This window comes from Chanodichthys erythropterus, chromosome 4 (assembly GCF_024489055.1).
Source record: "Chanodichthys erythropterus isolate Z2021 chromosome 4, ASM2448905v1, whole genome shotgun sequence".
In the NCBI taxonomy this organism is placed as follows: Eukaryota; Metazoa; Chordata; class Actinopteri; order Cypriniformes; family Xenocyprididae; genus Chanodichthys; species Chanodichthys erythropterus.
In genome coordinates this window covers 9,937,501-9,959,218 of record NC_090224.1, presented here as the reverse complement: position 1 = coordinate 9,959,218, position 21,718 = coordinate 9,937,501, and the positions used below count along the sequence as shown (strand labels likewise).

The window sequence follows — 21,718 nt, the reverse complement described above, 5'->3', positions numbered from 1 at the left end:
CTTTGGATGTTTAGTTTCTGTTTGTGTGTGTGCTCTTTCACTGCTTGCTGTGCAGCTACAGAAGGTTTGTTTACTCCAGGTATCACAAACAGGAAGATTGCCATCTGCTTCTGAGAGAACCTCCAAGAGTGCCAGGACAAGACATAAGAAGCAGGTGCCTCTTTGTCATGCTGTCTCTTCATATGTTAGACTATACATTTCTCTGGACGTAATCTAGGGCAGCGGTTCTCAACCATAGAACTTGATTTTTGTTCTAAGCTGCGAGCTCAGTCTGAAAATATAAAGAGTCTGATTATGCCTCAGTGCCTCCAGATGTGCAAATCATCAACCTATCATATTTTAAATAATTGTATTATATTTATAAAATTCTGAAATATTTATTTTATCGCACCTCTTTCATTTGTCAATCACCTAGTGTGGGCTAATGATTCCCTGGCTTGAGTGTATTTAAATGTCGGGGTTATGGATCATTGTTATGCAGTTCATGTTTTTGAGTAGAAGGAGCAGGTTTATTAAAAATCTCCTGTTTTGTCATAGTAATTGTTGGCTGTCTGCCTGTCTGTCTTTTTCTCTTCCTCTGTCTTTTCTGAAATTGAAATGGTTGATTAGGGAGATGTCATCAGGTGTTCCATGAATTGGTTATGCAGATTTGTGCGCTGCTGTATTGAATAGCAATGCACATCCTATTAGAGGTGAGTGAAAGTTTGAGAATATGAGATGTTGAATCTTAGCAAGGCAAATTAGACAGCTGAACAAATTTGAAAGAATATAGAAATATCTGTGCTGAACTAAATCGTGAATTTTTTTTATTTTTATGTTTGCAATTGTTGTCGATAGTGGCACAAAGAACTTGTTCAGCTTTAAAAAGGCACAATTTTGACACTATGTTAAAGTAGGTTAGACAGATTTGTGTTTGTGTGTAAAGGGTGATAGAGAGTTGTATGAAAAATGATGAGGACTTAGAAGATCTCGATGAAGAAGTTTATTGCAGCGTAGCAGTGACAAAGTACACGTAGCACCTTGGGTTCATCAGAGTCAGAATGAACCCAGAACATCTAAATCTCAAACCTTTTATCCTGTCACAGTTTACCTCTCTTCATGTAAATGTAGTTTCTCATGTTTTACCAGCTGTGGTCTGTATGTTAATAAGTTGTGACACCTCATTGTCTGAGATGGTTCCCTGTGTCCCACACCCATTCCCATTCTACAATTGATTACCATTTGCTCAGGATTTGATCAACCAAATGGTACACAAACAATATACCAGTTGACTTTCTTCTTCTCTATGATAATTAAGCCATTTTGGGGATGAGCTGATTCTAAAATATACTTGGGAATGGAATCTGGGTCGAGGCAGACTACAATTTCTTACAGAGTTCATATTGGGATTATATCACAGGCTATGGGTGTTTGATTAAATGAGAGCTTTAGAGAGGAAAGGAGATTTTGTTAACAAAAGATATTATGAATTGCAGGAAAACTGCAGCTCTGCTTTACTCATTCAAAGAGTTTGAGAGAAACTGAACAAGTGTGTCTGCATCACATTAACCGATTCACCCCACTGATCAGATGCTTTGGGGAGAAAAGACAGCCTGTGTGAATGTGTGGTACTGAGCGTGTTGTGTACGACTCATGGAAGCCAAACTGCGATAAGAGAGGCTCTGTGTATGCAGAACATAACACACAATTACTGTGCACATGTCTAAACCATGCATAATGAGCTTGTGTTTAATGTTGGTCATGAAGTCTTCTCTCTTATTCCCAGTCCAGATGATTAGCTGTCTAAACTGTCCAACAGTGAGACATCAGCCGCCTGCAAAACCGAGACACCAGTCAAATTTCAAAGACTTCAGTCGCTCATTCTCACCCTGTTAACGATTCAGACCTGTCTGAATGACTACTAGATCTCTAGATCCTCTTTAAAAGCTCCATCACAGTAAGTACATCTGTAGTTAGTCTGTTTTGCTGGAAAACTATTGATCCCAGCAGACTGATATGCTAATGTGTCTGTTTAAATTGGCTAGAGTTAAGAATAGTGCTCCATAGTGAACAGCTGTGATGGAAATTCAGCTGTGCACTTTTGAAGAAACTGGAGTATAATCTCTTGTCTGGGGGCATTTGATATGACCGTGGCAGACTGGGGGCTCATTAGTGAGTGAACCTCTTTATACAAACCCATGATTTCCCAGAAATCATTGTATTTTATATAGCAGGGGTGTTTTGTCCAAAGAAGCAAGGGAGGCAGTGCCTCAAAAATCATCACACGTTGCTGATGTACAGTAGATAGTGAAACACAACACAACAGCGTGCAGCTCATTATCTGTCATTATATGCACAAAGGTGTGATTTATTTGTGTATGTGCATGCTTTGTTATCTCATTAAATGCCTTGGCTGCAGCATTAATGTGCTGGACTACACTGTGCCTCATGTGGAGACAGTCAACACATCTGTTGTCTCTGTTAATCTCCAATTAGTGCAAAGGACACTTCATGTCTAGACATATTTATTGCCTTTGAGCTTCATCTATCTTTCTCCATCTCTGACCATTATATTTGTTCAATCCATGACTATCAGTGGTTGCACAATGTCTTTTTTCAGTAATGTTGTGAAGTATTACATTTTAAAATAATAAAGCTGCATTACTCCAGCGCCTGGATTCCAGTTTTCAGTGTCACATGATTCTTTAGAATTCTTTAGAAATCAATTTAATGCATCCTTGCTGAATGAAATTATTACTTTCTTTCAAGAAAAGAAAACTTACTGACCCTAAAATTTTGAACAGTAGCGTATTTCATACATCTTTTTCATTGTATTTGGGGGCATAGTTCATATAAAAAATGAAAATTGCCATTATTTGCTCACCTTCTTTTTTCATCTGTGAAACATAAGAAATTTTGAAAAATGTCTGAGCTGTTCTATTCCATACACTGAAAAGGTATTTCAATTTAGAAGTCTTGTGCTCTTACACTTACACTTACAAGTCTTCTGAAGCCATATGATATACACTATATTGCCAAAAGTATTGGGACACTCCTCCAAATCATTGAATTCAGGTGTTCCAATCACTTCCATGGCCACAGATGTATAAAATCAAGCACCTAGGCATGCAGATTGCTTCTACAAACATTTATGAAAGAATGAGTCGCTCTCAGGAGCTCAGTGAATTCAAGCATGGTACTTTGATATAGTGATCGATATTTATTTTTATATAACCGATACCGATTATTTGAATGTTTATGTACCTGATAACCGATATGCAGAACCGATATTTATTTACTGTTATACTTCTGTTTTTGACAATTATTACAACACAAATGAGCTGAACAAACCATTTTATTTATAATAATCACTCCCTCCTTGCATACAAAAAAAAAAATTTCATGCAGTGGCCATGCTTGATGATGCAGTGGCCATGCCATGCTTCCTGATCATCAACCCATTCAGGTGCTGAGCAATATAAACAAACTTTTTTTTCCGAGACTATATAAAGTTAAACAGCACTTGTCAGTTGGCATTTTATGATCTAAATTTAATTTAACGTTAAATCATGAAATGCCAACTGACAAAGTGCTGTTTGACCATAACTTAATCAACCGCGATTGCGTCAGTTGCTAAGCAATATGAACAAACTTTTTCCTCTAGACTAATGGTGAGCAAATACAACAGATAGAGAATTAAATTCAGCGCTTTTATTTTCAACATGCACTCATTCATGTCTGTTTTATTTAATTCATGTAAAGTTACGTCTTTATTGGGGCAGGACATGACGAATTACACTACGTGACTCAATGAGTTCGTCTCAATTGTTTAGAAACAAGCTGCATAAATTAACTATATCAGGAATTTATGTCTCAGATCTCATTTGTGCATGTCTGTTATGTTAAATAAAGTTGATTAATTAAAGCAAACCAAGTAGCACATATACTTTACCTGTGCACTGAGTTGTTGTTGACTGATCTCCTCAGACGCCCGGGCTGCAATGGCGGAAATCTCAAAAAGGCCACAAGATGGCGCCGTAAATCGGCGAATCCGGTATTACAAAACCAATACCCGATTATGTAAAAATGCTTAAATATCGGGAAAAATATCGGTAAACAGATACATCGGTCGATCACTACTGTGATAGGTTGCCATCTGTGCAATAAGTCCATTCATGAAATTTCCTCACTACTAAATATTCCTTGGTCAACTGTTAGCGGTATCATAACAAAGTGGAAGCAATTGGGAACAAAAGCAACTCAGCCACAAAGTGGTAGGCCACATAAAATCACAGAGCGGGTTCAGCGCATGCTGAGACACACAGTGCGCAAGAGTCGCCAACTTTCTGCAGAGTCAATAGCTACAGACCTCCAAACTTCATGTGGCCTCCAGATTAGCTCAAGAATAGTGCGTAGAGAGCTTCCTGGAATGGGTTTCCATGGCCGAGCAGCTGCATCCAAGCCTTACATCACAAAGTGCAATCAAAGCGTTGGATGCAGTGGTGTAAAGCACGCCGTCGCTGGACTCCAGAGCAGTGGAGACGTGTTCTCTGGTGTGACGCATCACACTTCTCTGTATGGCGATCCAATGGAAGAGTCTGGGTTTGGCGGTTTCCAGGAGAACGGTACTTGCCTGACTGCATTGTGCCAAGTGTAAAGTTTGGTGGAGGGGGGATTATGGTGTGGGGTTATTTTTCAAGGTTTGGGCTTAGCCCCTTAGTTCCAGTGAAAGGAACTCTTAATGCTTCAGCATACCAAGACATTTTGGACAATTTCATGCTCCCAACTTTGTGGGAACAGTTTGGGGATGGCCCCTACCTGTTCCAACATGACTGCGCACCAGTGCACAAAGCAAAGTCCATAAAGACATGGATGAGCGAGTTTGGTGTGGAGGAACTTGACTGGCCTGCACAGAGTCCTGACCTCAACATGATAGAACACCTTTGGGATGAATTAGAGCGGAGACTGTGAGCCAGGCATTCTCATCCAACATCACTGCCTGACCTCACAAATCTGCTTCTAGAAGAATGGTCAAAAATTCCCATAAACACACTCCTAAACCTTGTGGAAAGCCTTCCCAGAAGAGTTGAGGCTGTTAGAGCTGCAAAGGGTGCGCCAACTCCATATTAAACCTTACGGATTAAGAATAGGATGTCATTAAAGTTAATGTGCGCATAAAGGCAGGTGTCCCAAAACTATTTACAACAAAGTGTATATAAGCACAACAGACTGAAATTCAAGTTATTGATTAAAAATCTTGCTTTTCGGCCAAGGTCACTATATCATTGTTTTTGACACCTTGGAAATTCTGCCATGAATATTTCAGAGTTTCAAAGAACATGTGGGTGAAATAAGTCATGTTCTCATGACATGTTCTTTTAATTCCCAGTAACTGCAGTCAGAAATATAACCCAGTGAAAAGAGAGAAGAAAAATTCAGAAGAAAAAATATCATAGGGTGGGTCTGCACTAAGAGTTGAGATTTCAGAAATGGCACGTACCATGCAGTCATGCAGAAAGTGCTGTGAAACTGTTCGGCTTAGTTTAGAGTAAATTAATGGAGAGTCCGTTATAAAGTTCAGAAGTGTTCAAGTGTGAACGGCACAATATCATTTTCTTTGCTTCCGACTCCTACACCATCTTAAACTCATCTGATCACAGAAATAACTCTTTTAGAATGTTTGAGTAAATTAGCAGGCAAACAAGTGATCTGATAATAAATTTGATGCAATAGATCAAACTCACTGATCTGTCACAGACAAAAGGTGCAGGAATAATCTTGATTCAGCCATGGACCAGAATATGTGGCTTTTGTGTGTATATGTGGTTAACTTCTGATCTTGTAAATAAATGGATGACTGTTGTGGATGATTGTCATCTCTTCAGAACAGAAGTGTTCAGCTTGTCAGCAGGGCCATCTTGAGTGGTAACATAATATGTAATCTGCTGCAGTATTTGACATGCTTGTGTACGTTTTCATGTTACTTGTTTGCTTAAGAGCTCTCAAAAATCTCTAGCTGTTTCTTGTTGCACTGCATGAGTAAAATCAAGCAATTCAAATGTCGGTCATGGCAGATGCGATTTTATATCTGACTGTGAAGGGGTGAGCTCTAAAAATACATTGTGCTTGTTTTAGCTTCAACAAGACTGAGAAATAGTAAATATTTTAATATTATGAAAAATATTTGTTGACAACCATTTTTTCAAGTATAGATCTGTCTAAATGTATTGCCTTAAAACATCCTATTTGTCCTGTGTGTTTCTTGATGTCTAATAATCTTACTTTTTTGTTCTGTTTGTGTGTGTTGCTGATTTGTCAGTATGCTGAATCATATCAAATTATCTCTTTCATTAATTTCAGTGAACCGGGAAATTTCTGACTTACAGCCTGAGGCAGTTTCTAACTTTGGAAGATATTGAAGTAATCCATAATTAGCTTTTTTACTCTCTTATCCATCTCTGAGAAAAGAGACTTCATCTGCTTTTGTAGATGGCTGTTAAGATTTGAGGAGAGGATCGTTGTCGTTCTTTTTGACATGAAAAGGTATTAAAATAATGCACTCCTTAGAGTTGTTGACGGTCCTTATTTATTTATTGTGGAGAAGATCTTAATTTAGCTGCAACACTCGGACAGCTGCACCAAAATAAAGATTTACCAATCAAACAATCAGGTAATTATGCAGCTGATCTTAGAGCAGTAATTACTGTCTTAATTGAGTTAATGAGGCCTGGATCAGTTCAGATGGAGTTCAGGAGCATTAAGAGGGAAGACATTGACTGACCTGTGATCTGTGAGGCTGTGAAGTGATGGTGTTATAATGGCAGGCTAATTTTGTGCTCTATGGGTTGATGATCTGAGGTTAATGATGCGCATCTCGGAACAAATTCACTCAAGTATGAATCATGTTTTAAGATTTAGTGTGATTAAAAACAGTAGTGCTTGGTGTATGTGGTACCTCAGTTGTGTTTGTGTTTTTGATGTGCTGAGAATCCTTATACATAAAGTAATAGCCTTTTGAGTTTGATGCTTTTTTTTTAGCTAGTATACAACAGCCAGTAAAGTGAATCTCTTCTTTGTGTACAATAACCTTTTGTGTCACTTTTGTTGCTCCACTTTGCTGTGTGTTTTGACCACCAAGGCTTAACACATCAGCCCTCAGTTCAGGGTCAGTTTTGTAACAATAATAATACCACCACCTATTGCTCAGGTCAGCAATATAAAGATTGTATTTGTTGATTGTATTTGTTTCAGCAATCTTTATTTGACTGCAGACTATATACACCGATCAGGCATAACATTATGACCACTGACAGGCGAAGTGAATAACACTGATTATCTCATCAACACGACACCTGTTAGTGGTTGGAATATACAATATTTGACAGCAAGTGAGCATTTTGTCCTCAAAGTTGATGTGTTAGAAGCAGGAAAAATGGGCAAGTGTAAGGATTTGACCTTTGACAAGGGCCAAATTGTGATGGCTAGAAGACTAACCTCTTGGAGAAGACTCCAAAACTGCAGCTCTTGTGGGGTGTTCCCAGTCTACAGTGGTCAGTATCTATCAAAAGTGGTCCAAGGAACGAACAGTAGTGAACTGGTGACAGGGTCATTGCTCATGCCTGTGTTAAGCAAAGGCTGGCCCGTGTGGTCCGATCCAACAGATGAGCTACTGTAGCTCAGATTGTTCAAGACGTTAATGCTGGTTCTGATAGAAATTCAGAATACAACGTGCATCGCAATTTGTTGTGTATGGGACTGCATAGCCACAGACCAGTCAGGGTGCCCATGCCGAAAGCACCAACAGTGGGCACGTGAACATCAGAACTGGACTACGGAGCAGTGGAAGAAGTTTTCTTTTACATCACGTGGATGGCCGGGTGTGTGTTTCACTTACCTGGGGAACACATGGCACCAGGATGCACTATGGGAAGAAGGTAAGCCAGCAGAGGCAGTATGATGCTTTGGGCAATGTTCTGCTTGGAAACCTTGGGTCCTGCCATCCATGTGGATGTTACTTTGACATGTACCACCTACCTAAGCATTGTTGTAGACCATGTACACCCTTTCATGGAAACAGTATTCCCTGGCGGCTGTGGCCTCTTTCAGCAGGATAATGCACCCTGCCACAAAGTAAAAATGGTTCAGGAACGGTTTGAGGAGCACAACAACGAGTTTGAGGTGTTGACTTGGCCTCCAAATTCCCCAGATCTCAATCCAATTGAGCATCTGTGGGATGTGCTGCACAAACAAGTCCGATACATGGAGGCCCCACCTCGCAACTTACAGGACTTAAAGGATTTGCTGCTAACATCTAACAGCACACCTTCAGTGGTCTAGTGTAGTCCATGCCTTTACGGGTCAGGGTTGTTTTGGCAGCATCTTCAGGAGGACCAACACAATTTTATGAAGGTGGTCATAATATGCCTCATATGTGTATGTGTATGTGTGTGTGTGTGTGTGTGTGTGTGTGTATGTGTGTATATATATATATATATATAAAACTGAAATATCACATGGTCCTAAGTATTCAGACCCTTTGCTGTGACACTCATATATTTAATTCAGGTGCTGTCCATTTCTTCTGATCATCCTTGAGATGGTTCTACACCTTCATTTGAGTCCAGCTGTGTTTGATTATACTGATTGGACTTGATTAAGAAAGCCACACACCTGTCTATATAAGACCAAAGTCCCTTTAAAGGGGGGGGGGGGGTTGCATGCGATTTCACTTTTTTAACTTTAGTTAGTGTGTAATGATACTGCTTGAGCATAAACAGTATCTGCAAAGTTACAGCGCTGAAAGTTCAATGCACACAGAGATATTGTCTTTTAAAGTTATGGCATTTTATTGCCTACAAAAACGGGTGGTTTGGACTACAACGAGCTTCTTCCCGGGTTGTTGACATCATAAACCCTTGCTATTAACATAAACACTGCCCCCGGGAACACGCAACAAAGTGGGCGAGGCCATGTGGCGTAGCATAATGAAAGCGTAAGAGTTGTTTACACCGAACGCGAGCTGCGCGACGCGACACGACGCATCAAAAGATATAGAACCCATTATTATCTGTGATATTTTCTACACTGGATGCGGTGGTGAAGACAGTTTCCTGAATCTACACAAGTTTAATGCTGGATTTACACAAAGACTTTTACTGAAAGATGAAGCAGTTCCCACTTTAAAAGCAGAAGCTGCTGTTTATCAGCCCCAAACTGTAAGTACGTTTTATTGTTTGTCTTTTAAACGTAATGTTGTAGTTCTGTTGCTATTTTTAATGCACCTAGGACGTATACGAAGAGCAACTCGTTTTTGCTAGCCAATTAGCTAAATTCTAGTGCAACAAACACCAACAAACTTCTATGTTCATAGACAAACAGTTGTTCATGCTATAAATTAAACGCTACCTTTACAAAAATGGCATTTATTTACTACAGGAAAGCTTTAATCAGGATAAAACTGTATATTGAAAGCTAACAAACAGCAGTGACAGCTTATCTAAACACTTTGACACAAATACTAAATGAAATACCATTCATAAACATCCTTCAAAAGCCGCGATTGCAGAGGTTCTACTTTTTCCTCTTCATCTGGGTCTGATTCGGCTCAATTTGATACAGTAATGTAGGCGCTATTATTTACTTTCCACCTAAGTGCGTAATTACGAATGGTAAGGGGCGTGGCGTTTCCGGACGCTTCAGCGAATCACGACAGACTGGGCCAGTAACCAACCTGCTGACCAATCTGAGCACATTGCGTATGTCGGAGGGAGTGGCTTCATAGAAGCAGGAAGTCAAACGAGTCGTTCATATGACAGTGGAAACAGAGGTGTAGAATTAAGATAAAATATATGAAAAATACAGCATTAAAAAAAAAACGAAGCATTAAGACATGTTAAACTGGGCCCCAAAAACACAATCAAGCCTAGAAAAAAAACATGTAACCCCCCCTTTAAGACAAGTCATTTCACTCGGCGGCCATCCTTGAAACGCCTCTAGGGCATCCTGGGCATCATGCCCTATCTCTTTGAATGGGGAAACATCAAATTCTCCAAAACTGTTCGCCAACCTTTCGATTAAATTTTATATTTGAAATCACCAATGAAATCTAACAACAACTGGCTCATAAATTTAGTTTCTAAACGCTTGAATCATGACAAAAAAAACTGTATTTTTCAGGCTGGATCAAGCTAATGCGCATGCGCAGACCTAAATGCGCGTCTCTTCAGAGGCGAGCGCCTGACTGTTTCTATAGAAACCGGCAATTCTAACGGCCGCTGAAGTGACGCGATGACTTTACCAGTCGGCGATTGGCTCTTATTTAGAAGGTGGGACTTATTCCGCCATATTGCGCGTTACACTTTCTCCCATTCAAAACAATACGAGTGACACGTCTTGTGTTATTCTATAGTCTTTGATAAGACCTTACAGCTCACAGTGCATGTCAGAGCAAATGAGAATCATGAGGTCAAAGGAACTGCCTGAAGAGCTCAGAGATTGTGGCAAGGCACAGATCTGGCCAAGGTTAAAAAAAAAATTCTGCTGCACTTAAGGTTCCTAAGAGCACAGTGGCCTCCATAATCCTTAAATGGAAGATGATTGGGATGACCAGAACCCTTCCTAGAGCTGGCCATCCGGCCAAACTGAGCTATCGGGGGAGAAGAGCCTTGGTGAGAGAGGTAAAGAAGAACCCAAAGATCACTGTGGCTGAGCTCCAGAGATGCAGTCGTGAGATGGGAGAAAGTTGTAGAAAGTCAACCATCACTGCAGCCCTCCACCAGTCAGGGCTTTATGGCAGACTGGCCCGACGAAAGCATCTCCTCAGTGCAAGACACATGAAAGCCCGCATGGAGTTTGCTAAAAAACACCTGAATGACTCCAAGATGGTGAGAAATAAGATTCTCTGGTCTGTTGAGACCAAGATAGAACTTTTTGGCCTTAATTCTAAGCGGTATGTGTGGAGAAAACCAGGCACTGCTCATCACCTGTCCAATACAGTCCCAACAGTGAAGCATGGTGGTGGCAGCATCATGCTGTGGGGGTGTTTTTCAGCTGCAGGGACAGGACGACTGGTTGCAATCGAGGGAAAGATGAATGTGGTCAAGTACAGGGATATCCTGGACAAAAACCTTCTCCAGAGTGCCCAGGACCTCAGACTGGGCCGAAGGTTTACCATCCAACAAGACAATGACCCTAAGCACACAGCTAAAATAACAAAGGAATGGCTTCACAAAAACTGACTGTTCTTGAATGGCCCAGCCAGAGCCCTGACTTAAACCCCATTGAGCATCTCTGGAGAGACCTAAAAATGGCTGTCCACCAACATTTACCATCCAACCTGACAGAACTGGAGAGGATCTGCAAGGAGGAATGGCAGAGGATCCCCAAATCCAGGTGTGAAAAACTTGTTGCATCTTTCCCATAAAGACTCATGGCTGTATTAGATCAAAAGAGTGCTTCTACTAAACACTGAGCAAAGGGTCTGAATACTTAGGACCATGTGATATTTCAGTTTTTCTTTTTTAATAAATCTGCAAAAATGTCAACAATTCTGTGTTTTTCTGTCAATATGGGGTGCTGTGTGTACATTAATGAGGAAAAAAAAAATAATTTAAATTATTTTAGCAAATGGCTGCAATATAACAAAGAGTGAAAAATTTAAGGGGGTCTGAATTCTTTCCGTACCCACTGTGTATGTGTGTGTGTGTGTATATGTATATAGTCTGCAGTCTAATATTCTGTAGTATTTAATGTATAGTTATAATGTTAAAGTCATTGTGTTGATAGAGAAAACTTTCTTTATTGTGCCTTTGGTAGATTCAATGTCACAGTCAGTTCCAGTACTGGACATGATGTAGATGGTTCTGACAGGTTTAGTCAGATTTGGCCTTGTGTTGCTGTGTTGATGGTTTACTTGCCTGTAGATCGAGTCTTTAGCAGGCTTTCTTTCTCATGTTGCTGGCAGCTCAGATAACTTTTGACCTTAAAATTATCCCTGTGACTTTGGCCTGACCTGCTGCTTCACGTGTAGTCTTTATGGACAGGCTGAGATTTCTGACCTTTTGAAAAGAGAGCGAATTAGAAACAGAGCAGAAAAAAGAGAAAGATGTGTGAGGGCAAAATGCCAGGAACTGCCTTAGGCACTCTGTTATAGAGCCTTGATTCTTTTTTTCTTTACTTTATGTAATAGGTCAAAGGTCAACACGAATAGTGAATGGAATACTGAGGGTTTGTTTAATTTTTGGAAAATAATATGATATGGAGTAGTGATGCTCATGCACTCACACTCAATGCATCGTTTCATGTTTGCCAGTTTTTTAACACACACGTTTTTTTGTTTTTGTGAATTGTGGGGACTTTCCAAAGGCCGCAATGCATTTTATACTGTACAAACCGTACTTTCTATCCCCCTACCCTACCCCTAACCCTAAACCTAACCATCACAGGAAACTGTGCACACCTTTATTTTCTCACAAAAACATAATTTAGTATTTTTATTAATTAATTTACATTGTGGGGACTGGTGGCTGGTCCCCACGATGTAGATGAACTCAGGTTTATATTACATCGTGGGTCATTTGGTCCCCACAATGTAATATAAACAAACTCACACACACACACACACACACACACGCGCGCGTGCGCACACACACACTGATCTGGCCTCTCAGGGAGTATAATCTAGAAAGCGTGCATCAGTGCTTCTGATCTGAGCCTGGCCTTTTATCAGTAACTCATTTGCTATTCATGCTTTTATTTGCTCTTTTTGTCTCTCTGTTTTCCTCTCTCTACTTAATCTTTGAACCTTCCTGTTTGTTTTTTTGTGACTGAAATGTGTGAAGATGTACAAAAGAGGTCCCCTTTAGACACATTTCATCCCTAACTTCCTGTTTAGTGATGTGGACAGATGGAATGATGCAAACTCTTATGTTGATATGTGTTTTTCTGCCAGGAACTTCTTCCTTGCTGTCTTTGATTTCCACATGAATGTCTCTCATTCAGACCTTCAGTTCCTTTTTTGTCTAGGTCAGGTAGGATTGTCGTGGCTTATGATGCCAATTTTGATGGCAAAACTAATATTCAATTTTTTAAAATTACTTATTTATTATGTTGTATAAAATATATAATACTGTATCTAGTAATATAAAATATATTAGTATAATTTATCATTTGTAAAATATTTTAATTCAGTGGCATGATGCTTAAATCAGTCTGTTTTTTTAATTAGTAACATTGTTAAATTAAAAATGAAGCAAACAGTGCAAGTTGCTAGATTATCAAATGCAAAATAGAATAATGTTATTTTTTCCATAATCTCCATAGTTTTTATTAAACACAGTGATTTAACAATTTGAATGACTAACATAACTAAACATTTGATATCCTTCACAAAACCAGATTTTTATATGATTATCATAGGTTGTTTTGTCAGTAGAAGACTTTTAGTACTTGTCTCTCTATCCTGTGCAATAGTAATAGATGCTCTAGTGATTAGCTCAAGACGTTTGAGCTCCTGGGTACAATGTGGAGCACCCAGCAGTGATATGTCCTGAGGCTGTCCCACACATGTAGACACACACACTCACACAAACTCAAGATGGATGTGTTGAGAGTAAGCAGGAAAGCTAGTGAAGATGAGTTTCCAGTGGCCTAAGGCACAAGTCTGTAGTGTGACATGCTGCCCACATAGCAAATGGCTAAAAAAAAAAAAAAAGAAAAAGAAAAAAGAGAGATGGGAATAGTGCTTATTTGTTGATGTCTTCAACTTCAAGAGATCTTTTTTTTCTGTTGGGCCTGAGGGTAAAAGTGTGTATATCCTTGCCAAAATGCCACAGTTATCAGGACTGAAAACAATTTATAACCTCTGTGTTCCTGTTACTGACTTTTTTTTTCTCAGGAAACCTTGGACTGCTATCATAGATGTTGACATCTCTCTTGCATTTTTTCGATCACTTTTTTCTTCAAGGTTTCCGTTTTTCCCTCTTTTTGGTAGGAGACTAGTTCTGTGCAAAGATACAGATTTTTTTGTTGTTGTTGTTTTTGTTTATTTGTGTGTGTGTGTGTGTGTGTGTGTGTGTGTGTGTGTGTGTGTGTGTGTGTGTGTGTGTGTGTGTGTGTGTGTGTGTGTGTGTGTGTGTGTGTGTGCTTTTGTTTATATTACATTGTGGGGACCAAATGTCCCCATGATGTAATATAAACCTGAGTTCACCTACATCGTGGGGACCAGCCAGCGGTCCCCACAATGTAAATGGGTTTATAAATCATATAGAATGAGTTTTTGTGAAAAAGTAAAAGTTTGCACAGTTTCCTGTGAGGGTTAGGTTTAGGGGTAGGGGCAGGGTAGGGGGATAGAATGTACAGTTTGTTCAGTGTAAAATGCATTGAAGTCTATGGAAAGTCCCCACAATTCACAAAAACAAACATGTGTGTGTGTGTGTGTGTGTGTGTGTGTGTGTGTGTGTGTGTGTGTGTGTGTGTGTGCACTGTCTGTTTGGGTCTGTATGTTTTAAGTTTCATTTAGAGCAGTGATTTTCTTCCTTTATAGACCAAGAGACCACCCACCTAGACTCTGTCAAGCCAGAGACCCTCTATAATAGCATTCATTAAGACCTTTTCCTCAATTTCCTCTATTTCCTCTTATGTCAGATAACTGAAGTAATATATTGTGAACAGCTAGTAGCATTGACAATACGGTGAACCAGATGAATTTTTGCATGTCATCTAATGAGACTTGATTCAAATGCAAAGTTGTTGTGATAGCTGGTAACAAATAATGTACATGAATAAAGGGAGTAAAGTTCTCATACACACTGCTGATCCAACTGAAGACTTGCTTGAACATGTTTTCAGGTTGTAAAGTCTCTGTTCAGATTGTAGGTACAATCGTGTTGGAACTAGGGCTGGGCGATATGGCAAAAAAATAAAATCTCGATAGAAAATGCTAAATATTTTTAAAAAGTAAAAAGTAATAGCAATAAATAACACCAGTAATAGGCTATTATTAACAGCAAATGCTTTGTAAAAACAGAAAACAACAGCAGCTTTCAGCCTGTCACCATCATACAAACATGAAATATGAAACAGGTTGTTCAATATTGTCCTATTGTTTTTATGTTTGGCGGACATGTTTAGGTCTCACCCATGAAACGGCATTCTAACAAAACAGTGGTCAAGTAAAAAAAAAAAAGCTCAACTCGCGTTTAATAACTTTGCCTTTTTTTTTTTCCTCATTACACTACCTGCGTCTCATTTTAATAATGTGATAACGCATTTCTGAATGAACAGCTGCTTAAAAATAGTGATGTGTTCTACGTTCATAGAGCGTCACATGTGAGAGCGGTTAATCAGGTGGTTCGGCGCCATCATGAAGTCGCATCATTTACTTCTCCTAATACGTTATCATTGCTGTATTGTCAACATGTCTAATTGTAACGCTTGCTAACATTTTTATTCAAAATTGTGATTTCTCGATTTAAAAAATAATAAAATCGAGGCAAAACATTTCATTCAAAATTATTCTGAAAAAAATGTGTGGTGGTGGTGTTGTTGTTTTTTTCTCTCTCTATCTCTCTGTATTTGTCTTTCAAAATGTTCTTCTGTCACTCATTGGATACCTGTATGCAGTGTCTAAAATTAACTTTTTGACACATTTGCAAATGATGAGTGAATTCAGAAATGACTAGTAGTACATTTTCCTTACTAGCCAAAAATTATGATTATTATTATCATCATCATCATCATCATCATCATCATATGTTTATTTGCACTACCGTTTCTGACTACCATCTCTCATATATGTATGCCATTTTATATCTGCATTTTTATCTTCTTTAACTTTATTAATATCATAAATATGTTTATTTGCACTACCGTTAAGCACAAGCGCCACATACTGTCAGGGATTGAATTTGCACATTCACTCTCCGCATCGCCAGTGGAAATCGCTTGGGTGTGAACACAAAAAACTTCTCGAAAAACGCTGGCGATATTCATCCCAGTGTGTACAGGCCTTTAGATTGCAATGTAAGAAAGAAATTAAAGTATTTTACACCTCACAACAACTTTTATTACGGTTACTTTTCTTAAATATGACATCCTTGATGAAGTGGACTTAGCCTTCGAAATGAGACGCAGCTCCTGTCACTGAAGGAGTGTGTTTTTGGTTGTGAGGGAAAGATTACCTTTTTCAGCTTCCCAAAGAACCCAGCATTAAGGGAACAGTGGATGAAGTTTGTTTTTCCGGGGCAGCAATGGGTTGCACACGTATGTTTGTTTGTTCCCAGGATTTCTGTGACGAATACTTTGTAAACAAGTCCCAGTTCAACGCTGAATTTGCAGATCGTGGGTGGTGAGAAAAACCGCATCACATGTATGTTTTGTTGGCAATCGGCACGCAAGTGCATATAATGTAAACCACATGAATGTTTTTATTCCTTTTTTATTTATAATGATGTCGCAGCTAGCAGACGATCTCTACACAAAAGCTGCGTGCGCTCGTGACTGTTTAGCTCCGCCCACGGCATTGACGGCAGGCATGTCTCCAGGAGCTCGGCTTTTTTCGGAAAGACTCAGTTTAGCGTATCTATCTTTTATAAATATGATAAAACTAAAGACTTTTCGGAGATATGAAGGACGCATTGTTACTCTATATGTACTCAAGATAAACACGAAATTGGCAGAAACTGTGTGTGATACAATCCCTTTAAGCTAACTCCATGCAAATTCAGAAGCTATAGCCTGAGGCTTTTGGTTTGTTTGTTTTAACTGTCCTCCCTGCAGAAATTAACCAAAAATAAAACCTTCTTGCTGCTAAATGGTGACCTTTAACTTTTTTTCTTTCTTTTTTTGTCCTGTGGCTAGGATTCATTATGGGCCTAAAAGCTTCGACTGGTTATACCAAGCATTGGTTCAGACAGTTTTGTCATAATAATGAGTTACTGTTAAATTATGGTTTGAATAGTGGGTGGTGTTTGGTCTCATGGATTTGATTGTTTATAATAAGCTTAACTAGATTGTTTTGCTGGCAAATTTTGCTGGATTATTACTGTCTGAATCTGGAAGTGTGTGAAGCCACATTAATCCTACACTATTAATGGCCCAGTAAAGATGTTAGCATTTAGATGACTGAATTAAGGGTGGAATACATTACACTTTTGCTTAGATTTTTGCCAGTCATTTTGGGCAGTCGAAGCTTACCGATTTCACAGAAAATCATGTATCGTTGTGTATGACCCAACACTACTGAAATTCTACTGAAGCTGTATCTATGTTGCAATAAAATGCAATACAAATACAATAACAATACAAAAGTAAATTAACAGAGCATGCGTAACAAATTAGCCTCAATTTTTTGAGCACAGGTAAAACAACTGAGTGCACCACTCACTTATAACTCCCCATAATCTGTAGAGTCCATTATAATTGTTGATTATTACACTGATTAATCAGTATGCTTTGTTCAATTATTCCACTTTAGCAATTAGTAAAAATATTGAGTTATACTTAAAAATCACTTCAGCTTTTGAAAGTGTATTTTTAATAAATTTCGAGCCAACTGAATAGACCAATCTACTTCAGGTTTTCTTTTCTCATCAAAAGTCATCAATAGTCTGACTGTTACAATGACTGGTACTGTGTTTTTATTTAGTCTGGGAATTGTAGTAATAACTTTTTAATAAGAATAAAAATATGAATATGTAATATTGTGCATATTTTTTTAAAAATACCCCTCTCTCGATTTCTTTTTTCAAATTTAAGGTCACTGAATGGCTTTCCTGAGGTAAATGTAACATTTTGTGACATTAGTTTGCAAGCTGTTTTATTGACGTCTATCTGCGGTTAAAACTCTGATTAAGTGATTACATTAGAGATGGATTCATTTCAGTAAGTTGTACTGTATCTTTCAACATACCTTTTGAAGTTCATTCATGTTTATTTTGTGCTGTAATAGCAGAAAAGAGGAAGAAATAATAGGTTAACGTGCCGCTTGACCTGAGGCGCCTACAACAACTACTGTCATCTCCTGCACATCCATGTTTGTTTCATCTGTAATGCATCTTCTAGCGATGAGGCATAGTTTCTGTGTGAGTATGTTGTGTTTGGAATTATTTGAAAGTCTGGTAGTGTATGATCCTCAGTCATTTAGTGTGTGATGCCCAGTTTTTCTCTGTAAAGTCAGCAAATGTATGATGCCAAATGTTTTAAAATCTGTTCAGATTTCAAAAGTTGTGTAGGGTATTCCAGCCTTTAGATGACAAATAACTAGAATGAGCCATATAATGTGAAATTGGATTATGATCATTCTATTCTTAAGTTATTATTTATGAGTATATACATGTATGAGATCATGCTCATTTCTGTAGCAGAATACGTTTGTGAAGAAGAACTGGCTTTTGTTACAGACAGGACTGCACTCTGATTAACGAGCATCATTAAGCTCTATCTTGATGGGGGACAGAAGGAGGAGAACGATATTGACGGAGAGAGGAAAAGAGCTGGCAGGTTGATGTATGATATTGGTAACCAGCTTTACTGCTCTTGTCAAGCTCCTCCTTGAACAGCCATATTAATGCGTTGTCTTCTGATTTCAGACATATTTAAGTGTCTCAAATCTTAAGGGATGAAGAGATCATCAGTTCATTCCCAGCAAATCATGCATGGATTTCGGTTACTGATTCACTGATATGGAACTTATGGGCTGAAAATTGATGATAAACAGTATATACTTTAATGTTATTGATTCAGTGTCACAAGATTCTTCATAATATGCTGATTTATGTTTACCCATTATATTTCTCAAAGATCATAAAAAATATTACAGGTTGATCAGTTATAAGCAAAAGACCATTAGTTTACAATTAGCTTGTGAACGGATTTGAAATGGAACAAAGAGAAAAGAGGCTGGGCATACAAAAGAGTATTCAAAACTGTGACAGAGAAGAATGGAGAGGTAGAAAAGAGATGGATTGGTTGTAATGGCTGAAATATATGAGGGTCATAGATCTTCACGTATCTCAAGTGTTATCTCCTGAATAGCATCAGGTCCTCCTCATTAGTGCATGTCTGCTGCTTAATTATTGATACCTGAATGAGAGATCCAGAGCCCCAGACTGTTCTTCAACTGTTTTTGCTAGCTGTAACCCCATGCTGCTTTAGATGTGCTTCACATTAACACGTTAACACTAACTAATCAGTGTCTCCTCTTTTTAGTCCTGTGTCTTCATAGGCGTTCATCCACACCACAGTATAGCACAGACCACACCAGAAAAGCGTGTACTTAGCCTAAATCCTAATGCCTTTTTCCCTGTTTTTTATGATTATTTCTTGCAAGATAGTATCTTTGCTAAGCTTTTGATCACATTTGACCAAATTGACTGGACATTTTAAATCATCAGTCCATATCTGTTCTGACATCCTTATTTACACACCAAATTGAAATGATACCATGCAAGCCAAAGCAAGCACTTGCCCTAACATGTTTTTCCTGCTTTGGTTCTTCATTAGACTGCTGTAACAATGTATTTTAAAATTTTAAAATTTTATTTTGTGTGCCTGGGTGTCTTCATTTGCCATCATGTGTGTACCATTGTTGAATTTAAAAGTTAAGTAATTACTTGTGAATTTCCATGTTATTCGTGACAATGATGTAAATTATTCTTGCCGCAATGGCAGTTTGTTTGTAGGGCACTTACTGGGTTAGGTTTTTGTGGTTGTGATTTTTTTTTATTTTTTTTATTACACACCGAAATCATCTCATTGAAAGAACCAGGAAGATTTTTTCATTAATCGTCCAAATCCCTTTTTCAGTTCTAAAAACATCTTTTTATTTTCCACAATAGTCCATTTCTCTCTTCCCTTTCTGGGCTGGGCTTCTGAAATAGACAGAGAAGAAAGTGCTCCCCGTTATCTTTTCCCCTCCTGATTGCTGTCCTGTCTCTGGTTATAGTGTAGCTGATAAGCGAGTCCGTCTCTCTTCCGGCCTGCTGTGCGCTTGCCTCTGTTCTGTCTGGATTAGCGGTGGAATTAGTCCCTTCCTGCTATTGTGCTGAAATAAAAGTGTGTTTTCCGCTGACATGCAGTCAGTGAAAGCAAAAGGATGTTGAGAGTTTAATAGATTTGAGTATGTCTGCAAATACTATACTTTTGTTGTGGAATCTCATTGCTCAACTGTATAATAGGATTCATAAACAAGAATGAAACAGAATGAACTATTATGGTCCTGCCTTTCCGCTTTACATATGTGTATGTATATGTACCGTGTGTGTGTGTTTGCATGGTTGGCCTGTGGTCAAATAATTTTCCTCTCTCATCTTTTTTTAGGTAAGTGTGTGTGATATCTGCCAGATCTTCACAGCAGGGTGGTAAGTCTGACGGCAGCAGCTTTGCAGCGTTGCACTCTTGTTCCAGCCCACTGAACTTGTCGTCTGTATTTTTTGCCACTATGGTTTAAATGCTTGCTAAGTTATTAAATTAGTGTAATTAGATGAGCTTTTTTTACACAAACATTTACTAATAAGCACAGTTGCATTAGCACTATGTTCCTGTGGCAGCTTGTGGCGTCATCTTAGCACTTGGTACAATAGTGCTAGATATGAATTGAGTACAATGTTGGCATTGTGTTCTTATTAATACTTATTTTTGTTTTAGTATATACTACTTAATCAAATTCTTAATCACAGACACATTTTATAGGGTTTCTTCATGTACATTAGTTTAAAAATGTCTGTCAATAATAAAATTAATAAAAAATCTATATGTTATAAGCTAGTGGTCTTTCAAAGATCACCCATTTAATGTTAAATCAGTGTACTGGGATTAGGAAGGGCCAATCACAAATGAGATTTAATGAACTGTTTTTCTCTCCCAGTTTCATTATGAAAAGCTTTGTCATATGTTATAATTACTGGAGGAACTATCTTACCTGAACTGGGGGATGTCTGAAAATAGTGTTGGACAATGGGAGTACATTTGTTCTAGTCTAGAGTTTCAAAAGACATAAATGAGACAATTGTTTAGCTCTCTATTTATGTTTTGTTTCTTTATTATGTTTTTCTAAGTAGTTTAGGACAAACATCTGAGATAAAATCAACACTAAATTAAGTAAAACTGAGAAGTCTGCAAAGTTAGCTTATTGCTAATTATTTTTAATATCCTTGAAGATACTGTTACATTAGCTTATTTTACTGCTTTTGCTCTTTGCTCAATTGGTGGTAAGGGTGTTGTAATGAGTTTGTGGTATGTGAGTGTATTGCTGTGGTCATTATAAGGCCCTATTTTGGTGTCTGTGTGGTATTGATTTCAGGACCACTCTGTAATACCATGTACATTATTTGATGTTTTAAAGCCGATACTGCCTATCTTGTTTTCTCTACATGCTCACTCAACATGTTCTCACAAATTACACTTTGATAGGACACAAAGGGAGACTTTGAACCAAGTAAATTGGATTGGTGTAATTTTTCTAAAGTAGCTCAGACAGCACTTTGTTAAGGTTAAAATTAATGAATGTATTGCAGTTAAATGGTTGAGAATGGCATTTAAGGGAACAGGACTGGGTGATTTTTGCGAGCAATATAGAATTAAGCAGTGAATTGTGAATATCAGTTATTTGGCTGTATATATGGGGCTTTTATGTCCTGTAATATATCTTATTCTTATTGTTATTGATATTCTTATTCTTATTCTTATTCTTATTCTTATTCTTATTCATCACCCAGCCCTACAAGAGAGATCATGTGTTTTT

At 38.3% G+C, this 21,718-nt stretch overlaps 1 protein-coding gene and 1 long non-coding RNA gene across 4 annotated transcripts in view; both read left to right on the top strand.

The window, feature by feature from the left end:
* Window positions 1–21,718, top strand: part of LOC137019033 (SAM and SH3 domain-containing protein 1-like) — a 269,352-nt gene that overhangs the window by 63,245 nt on the left and 184,389 nt on the right. The window lies entirely within an intron of this gene.
* LOC137019035 (uncharacterized) overlaps window positions 20,074–21,718 on the top strand; it is an 85,497-nt gene continuing 83,852 nt past the window's right edge. The window contains exons 1-2 of the long non-coding RNA XR_010894957.1: window positions 20,074–20,095; window positions 20,296–20,336. This is a non-coding gene — a long non-coding RNA (uncharacterized lncRNA). The remainder of the gene's footprint in view (window positions 20,096–20,295; window positions 20,337–21,718) is intronic.